Here is an 8,371-nt window from a genome sequence, read left to right on the forward strand (position 1 = left end):
TGAGTGTACATACTCTCCTGTCCTCGTCTGTTCTACAACTATATAGTATATACGTACATACAGTACAGTTTATTGCTGTTTTTCATCAAACACTATACAAACAGCGTTGAACAAAGAGGCGTATTTATTTTTAAACTTAGAAGAGCACCTCTATTACATAACCTATATTTATATTGACATTAACTTCATATACTACGCACGCTATTTAATATTTAATAATAACAATTCACAATATGTATATATATATATATCAACAAACAATAAACAATTTCATTATCGATTTATTTTTATCGATCCACTAATAAAGTGTAGTGAAGCGTACTCTTCCACAGCGGTCCCATGGTGTAATGGTTAGCACTCTGGACTTTGAATCCAGCGATCCGAGTTCAAATCTCGGTGGGACCTGAAATCAATTTTTTTTTTCTTTTTCAACTCGTATTACCTGCTCTTCGCACGTCTACGCTTTATACCATTTAACAACATCAACCCATTTTCTTTTTATTTTATATTTCCTATTTAAAAAATCCCGCTTACAATCTACAATCACACCAGCGCGCACAATCCACGCTCACCACTTATCTTCCTACTCGATCGTAACAACGCGAAGCGACAGAGAGATACGTATCTACATGGTGCGCAATATTGTAATGCGTTTTCGCTGTTCGATCATTTTTAATGAAACGCCAGAATGCATCTTACGTGTCGACGTGAACGTCGATCGACATATGACGCGTCTCTATATCCGCGAAATCCCCGTGCCTGACGCTTAATCCCTAATTATATAACGCGTAGCCGGCGATAATTCATTTATTATACATGTAATTCGATAATCGGACAGAGGCATAGACCGCGCGTTATCGTTCGTTTCCACGAAGGTAGCGGTGGTTTTTCGCCTCGCGATGTCGGGCTTATCTGGAATCACCGCGTTCCGGCTACCTGGCGTGTAACTCACGGATCAAAAATGTATCCGGCCGCTAATTATCGGCTAAATTAAGCCCTACTCCGGACGTACGAAACGTTGTAAGTAATTCGCTACCGATGACAGATTACGCGTTCACAACGACGCGCCATTAAAGATTGATTAAAATTGTAGAAATTATAGGCACGCGGTCCCTTCCACGATGTTACCCGCAACGATGTACGTAGCACGATTATTTTCAGTTCTTGTTGTTTTATCTTTCAGGCTGCAACGAAGTGAAAATGTAGCGGTAAATTGCCGTAGAAAATGACACGTGTTTATATGTTCGTTTTTATTGCCGTTGTTAGAGATAAGTGCGTGGTTGGAAGTGGTGAATGGCTTAGCGAATGATTATTAGATCCAGTACGGATAAGGTAAGGGACAAGGTAAAGAAGACGTTCAGTGCATTATATAGATTTTCAAACAGCAACTCGATCTTTGATATCGAATCACGGAATATTTGATCAGCTTCATTTTTCACGGTTTTGATATCCATCGCGTTTATCCTTTGTTAAAAAGATTTCTAATTCGAAAAGAATATAAAGTTGCTTCTAATATATTTTCTGGGTTTCATTTTATGTTAAAAATTCTCTGCTTCTCCAAACTCGGGATTTCTTTTTCCAATGAAACGAGAATATGACGGAGCGACGAAAAGAAGGCAAATATTATCTGTATCGAGTTTACATATCGCTAAAGCGATCTGTAAGAGAAATAAAATACAAAATAAAAATCCGCATTTCTAATATAATTAAAGCTAGATATTAGATTGTCCCAAAAGTTTCTTTGGTTTCATAAGTGAAATGATAGATGCACAACATTTTTTATTTTATATTAATTCATGGATTCATGTATGATCCATTCTGTAGTAATAGAATAAAATGGATCAAACGTAATTGAATAAAATAATATAAAACAAAAAATATTGTGCATCTACTACTTCCTGATAAAACGAAGAGATCTTTTACAACAACCTAATATAAAAGCATCAGAGCTTAAAATGCAATTTAAGAAGTAAAAACTGTAGCATGTTCAAGGAAAACTGCAACTATCCGTAACCGAAGCCAAAGCAAAAGATGAATATTCTCCATCATTGTAATTATCAACTACGCCAAAATTCAACGATGAAAGGTGCGAACGATTCACGCGCAATTATGTTTGCTATCCACGCAACACACGTGACCAATAATCCGACCATTCGTACGACAAACATATGTATAGCCATAACATATTCGCGTCTAACGTGGCGGGTGCTCATCAATCACAATTACAAAACGCCAACGCGAATAGTAAAATCACACAAATTACACGTTCGCCGCTCTCATCGGCCGCTCTGTTGCACGCGAGCGCATTATTACCGAGCGTTTCCCGGTATCAACATTAATCAACCAGCTGTCTATTCTATATTTCCGTCCAGGTTGTCGCATTGATTTCGATCCCCTTAAATCAGTCGTGGAAAAACGAATTTCCCGGCGCGACACGGTGTTTCGCGATTCGAACGACGCGTGAAACATTGGATTGCGAGTTCATCGTAATTTATCGACAGCACGTGTTTTATGGGTTTTCGTTCACGCGGCGCTTGCACAGTGCGTAAACAGCGCAAGTTTCAAGTTTCTACAGAGACAGCTTCTTGCTAGGAAAGCAGATTTTTTCAATGCTATTCATACGCCTCTGTTAGTAACTGTTTTGTGGCAATTTCGTCTTTTCGTTTCTCGAAATTCTTCGGGCAAAGTTGCACTCGATATCGTTCTACTTTCTTACAATCTCTGAATTTTTATACACAAATTTCACACTCGTTTCGATGTATACAAATTTGTAGAAAGATCGTCGTATAAAATTAGGAAAGGAAAAATTACGTGTATCAAGGGAAATCGTCAAAGAACGTATCAGGGTTAGTGTAATTTTGGATAGAACTGTGCGCGAAGAATTTTGGAAAAGGAGTTTATTACGAAATAAAAGTCGTTTCCATCTCTACATGCTAACAACATATTCGAGGATAAATATTAAATGAAGTTAACAATCCATGAAAAGCATTTATTCGTTAAATCTAAATAAACGTACATCTTTTTCTATGTACATCGTTCATTCCGAAGCTTTCTTTCTTCTTTGATAGTTGCTCAAAAATTATTTTTTCGTTATTTTTTGAAAACTTTCAAGCTGCCCCCCGATACAAGAACAAATAGTTCGTCAACTTGTCCTAATTGCACCGATCCAAATCCACAGGTGTCGAACAAATTTTAGATTCCAGTACAAACAGTGAACGACGATCCGTTATGATAATTACAGTCTGCGATGAGCAATCGAGGATAAATGGTCCGAATAAGCGATCACCGTTCGTTAATCCCTGGAAAATGGCCGATTTCGCGAATCAGATTTCCTGGGACGACGAAGGATAAGGAAAACGGAGGGCCCAGACTACGACGTTCCCGTACGATCGTTACAGCAAGTTCATCAAGATGTGACAACGCCACCGTGAAACTGTCGCACGCTCGTAAAATACTTTCTCAATTTAAATTTCACCGAGACGATCCCTTGGAAGTTTCCGGTTAACGAGCGGAACCGCCCTAACTCAGTTGGACGATAAAATACCGGCCTCGTAATGACGGAACGTGTAATCGAGAATCACACGAGCCATCGTCCGTAACACTTTGCCCGCGGAATTGCACCTCGTCCGCGGATAGACTATCCAGACAGGGCAGACGGTATCAAGAATCTTGCCACACCGTCGTCAACCGATCCTAGAGATCGTTTTGTACCAAGATCTTTCGAATCTTGTAGTGTAATTTTATTTCTGAACCTGCTGATAGTGATTTCTTGATGGCCATGGTCTTATCTAAGTTTATAAGATTCAACTACTTCTCTGCATTAATGTAATCGTACTTTATTTTCATTGTATTTCGGTTTCATTGAATGCAGATTTGTTTAAGTTTTAATATACTTTTCTATATTTTTCTGAATATATGGGTGAATTTTTCATACGAGATTTGTTAGGAAGATATATAACCCAATATAAGTCTGCAGCTATAAAATCGTTGATTTATCGTTAGTTAGATTTTGAACAAAATCGTGAAAGATGTTTCATTTTTATTATATTCCACTGCCATTGAATCGCTACATCAAGCTTTAAAATTCGAATAGAATATGGAAAGAATTTGGAACAGGAATTCGTGAAGCTTTCACCAGATTAAAACACCGGCGAACTGCTTCTATTGTTGTCTTTGAAATAAACTGTTCTCATACTGTTATAGAAAATAGAAAAGATTCCACCAACTATTCGAGAAACCACGTTGATCGATGTGAGCGTAGAAGATGAAATAAAACAGTTATTAATTCCACGCTAGTATTGCTATCGTATTTAGTTACACATTCCGATACGTTATCGTTTATCGCGTGTAAAATTTCGACGTACCAATCCCGCTAAAAAAATAACCAAAACTTATCAATACATCCATCCATTATGAAAGAAATTAAACGATTCCTATCGCCATACCATTTTCTAATTGAACGTCCAACACGCCCGTGTCGCTTTTATTCCAAAAGTAAGTAAGTACTCGATAAATCCCTCGCATTCAAAATGTTTTCCAGCCAACTGAAAAAGCCCTGTCGTATATAAGCCATGGCGAAGTTACTTTATGCTCCGATTTAAGGAATACGCGGCGTGCTCATAAACCATAAAAGATTCCAGTCATAACTCGAACGGTATCGCATTTTATTTAATTGCCCCGCGGCTCTTACACGGCCCTAAAGGAAAACAGGCAGCGGAGAACTTGCGTGCATAATATTATTTATTACCAAAGAAGCTGTTAAAGTTTAACGCCTGCCGCGCGAAATTAAACGCGATAAAATGTTTGTTATCCAATCATATCGCGCCTCTAACGTCTCCTCAATGTCACGCTTGTTCCGTCTCGCTATCTCTCGCGGATAAGACGCGACTTTACAACCGCGAAGACGCTTTCGGCGTTCGCCCTACCGAGCGCACGACGATCAGTCGAAGACGCTTCGATCAGTTAACGCGACTGCTCGTGACTGATAAAGCCGACACGACGAGAGTAGAGCCTTCTTAATGCACGTTCGATTTAGTTTTATTCGTTAAAACGTACTATAGTGTATTTTTGATATAGATACGACTGGTAAAGTCTACGAGCGTTTACAATTGAAGACCATAAGAGACGAACATGATATATACTAAGTTTCTATGCATTTATGGGATATTTAAAGATGCAAGAATTTACGTAACACGCGCAAGTGTAAAAGATATTTCAAACGAGGTAGTCGTTGGAATGGTTAATGGATGGGATAAATTTGTATTTAAAGAATAAAAGAGAAGATGTGATTTATCGCATTCTTTGTCCGTAATCTTCGGTTGCGACCCATTCGGCACTTCAACTGCAACAAATTGATACGAAGTGAGAAAAATTGATACATCTCTTAGTTTCCAATTTTCGTGATCTTCATTCGTGTTTCTTATTTAATTAGGAATATATTAAGATACATATACATACGTTTTGATGCATTTTTAAATCCTTTTGATACATATCGGAAGTGAAATTTTGAAAAAATGACTTGGTCAAAACGTCGATTAAATTAAAAGATCAATACAACGCATTAAGTCGTTCAACGAGATTTATAACTCCAGCTCAACGCTCGAATAAAACCCCTGTCACCGAAAAAAACGCAAGAAGACATCGACGTCTTGGGTTAAGAAAACTTTGCATATTTTTAATAGTCGCAGGCATCTCGAGCCAATTTCCCGTTTCACCATAAAACCCCAAACGCTCGAGATTTATGGCCACCGCGTCAATTATAATCCGTTTCATTCGGAAACCTTCTTCGTTTCGACAAACCTAACCCTTCGCGACTCTGCTGCACACCCTCGAACTTATATCGTAAAAAAAGAACGATATTAGAGGTTCTCCCTTCGTCTACCCGCTTGCCAAGCTGAGATGGAGCCTGGCTTTGGGGAACGTTTAAATAAGACGCGAAATTTTTTATACGGGTAAAAAGCGCGTGGTACGACGAAGAAGGCACAGCGAGCTGGTTCGTAAAACGTATCCCGCCGGATGGGCCAGAAATGGCCCCTCTACCGTATCGAATGATTACCACCGAGGAACGTACAACGTCGCGATTTAACTGCCCCTTAAAAATTGTTTGTCTACGCGGCGTTTTAACAACGCGATCCCCGTATACGATCTCTCGTTTCGTTCGTCCCTCGTCGATGTTCTCCGTTTCGCGACGTTTAAGGTAGATTTTAATGTATGCGCGGGAAACGACGCCGGTGGATGCCTTTGATGAGCGAGCGTTTAAAACGCGAATATTTGAAAGTAGGGTAAAAAGGGAGGAGAAGATATAGTGTTAGGAAATTGAGTCGTAAATGGTACGGTTTTGCAAATGGTTGCTTGGAAGTGAGAGGGTTCGATGAATGGGGTGGCTTGTTGGTAGTAATTGTTAATGGTTTTGGAAAGAGTGGAGTCTTCTTTTAGAAGAAATTGGATCTAGGGAATGGTGATGTTTTAATTAATATCGGTAAGCAAAGATTATTGTTGGGGATGAAGCGTGATAATCGTATCGCGGGTATTTATACAATTTTCTATTTTTATGAATATAATTGAGGGAGCGTAGTTTAAATAAAGATTCGTTTCGCTTATTTGGTTCGCTCACTAAAAATATCATAACGAGTAGTTTATTCTGGACAATTTACAGATTTATCGCTATTACGTGAATTTTCTGTATTTGTACATCTTTAACTTTCCCAAAGGTGTTTAAAAATTCGTGGTCTGACGGTGATTCTCAAAGATACGGATTATTTATTTAAAAAATGAGATAAAATACAATAGTAGTTTGGTTGTTTCGTCTGTGAAAATCATCACTAGAAATTTTGATTGTATAGGGTAATTTAATAATTATTGATTTACTTTTTTCTATAAGAAATAGTTTTATTCTCCAAGCAATCCCATCGACGGCGTTAGTTTAGGACTTAAAGTGTATGTCAACGAGTTACATTTCATCGTGGGATTAAAATAAAACAAGATTGATAAAGTTTCAGTAATTGGTTCTGGAGTGATAGAGAGTCTCCTAATCTGCTTATAACGATACACTCGTTATCGAACAAGGCATCTGGAAAATATTATTTCCAAAAAACAATCCAACAAGTAATACATTATATCATACATTTTAAATTTAATACAACTATTTTATCTACAAAATGGTTTCTCTAAAATCTTTCGTTCTGTTTCTCAGAGCATATTATTCCTTATTCTCATGTTTCTGTATTCTCGTATGTGCTTCTTTCTATTTATTTAACGAAAGTCTTGGACTTTTCTCAAAACCCATCTCAAAACTGGGTTAAGAATCTTTCTCCTTAGTAACAGAGGAGAACACGAAAATAGAGTATGAAATATATGGAAATGCTATCAGTTAGATAAGCGATTTTATTTAAAAAAAAAAAGAAGCATCGCTTACGTTCGTTTCTCGATTGCGTATCGTAAATTCGATAAGCTCGGTCCCAATCTCTTTGGTTTTCGTCACTGCGCATAAAAATTCGCTACGTCAGCGGTACTATCGTCTAAATAGCCGAATTCGTTGCTTCTAGGTCAATGTGGACATTCCTGACCGAAATGCAGAAACAAAAAATCAACGGATCGAATGAAGCGTCGCACGAGAAGCGTCTGATTCTTCGTGTCTGACCATGACCTGGAAAAATCTACTTGCTTCAGTTCCGCGAGGAAATGGGATTGCGATGGAATTGGAAGTTTTAGGGGAAATGGGACCTAGATTTTTGATACGTCGGAAAAATTGTGCTGGTTCATTTTCTTTCAAATATTAACCTTAATTCAAAAGCTATTGCTGTTTCTCAAATTACTTTTTGTATTTTTCCTTTTCGCTCTTCTTCGATATCAAGTGACCTAAAATCTAAGTACGAGGTTGTAGATTTTACATTTCATTTTATTTGTATGTTATATTATTTTCTTTTATTACTATTTCATTGTACTACATCCCAATAATTTATTTATAGCCGCATTTTACCTTAATTAAATATTTTCAGAGTAGGTTGCGCGTTATCTAAACATCTAATTTTTAAATTACTCTGAGTGCATCTAAGTAATTAAATAACTAAAGTTATTACTTGACTCATTTTAGATTAGTTTCTAACTAACAGATAAGTATTCAATTAATTTATATAACATCCTTCAGACTAATTTTTCAAGTTTCTATCCAAGTCAAAAATTGTAAATTGTTTCTCTGTGAAACAGTCAGAATTCCGCCGGTAGATTTCGCGATTCATTAAAACATACCCAGAAATAAAAAAGAAGAAGAACGAGCCTGGAATTTGTCATATCCAGAAGCCTTCGTTTTCTCTCTAAACTCCCAGCTAATTCAATAATTTGTCGCGAAAGAAAAAAAAAAAAAAAAAAAGAA

At 37.4% G+C, this 8,371-nt stretch overlaps 1 non-coding gene across 1 annotated transcript; it reads left to right on the forward strand.

The window, feature by feature from the left end:
- The first annotated feature begins 333 nt into the window (after nt 1-333).
- On the forward strand, nt 334-405 carry TRNAQ-UUG. Its single transcript has one exon. It is a non-coding gene; the product is annotated as a tRNA-Gln (tRNA).
- Nucleotides 406-8,371: the final 7,966 nt, after the last annotated feature.

Source organism: Bombus impatiens, unplaced genomic scaffold, assembly GCF_000188095.3.
Source record: "Bombus impatiens unplaced genomic scaffold, BIMP_2.2 scf_0279, whole genome shotgun sequence".
Classification (NCBI taxonomy): Eukaryota; Metazoa; Arthropoda; class Insecta; order Hymenoptera; family Apidae; genus Bombus; species Bombus impatiens.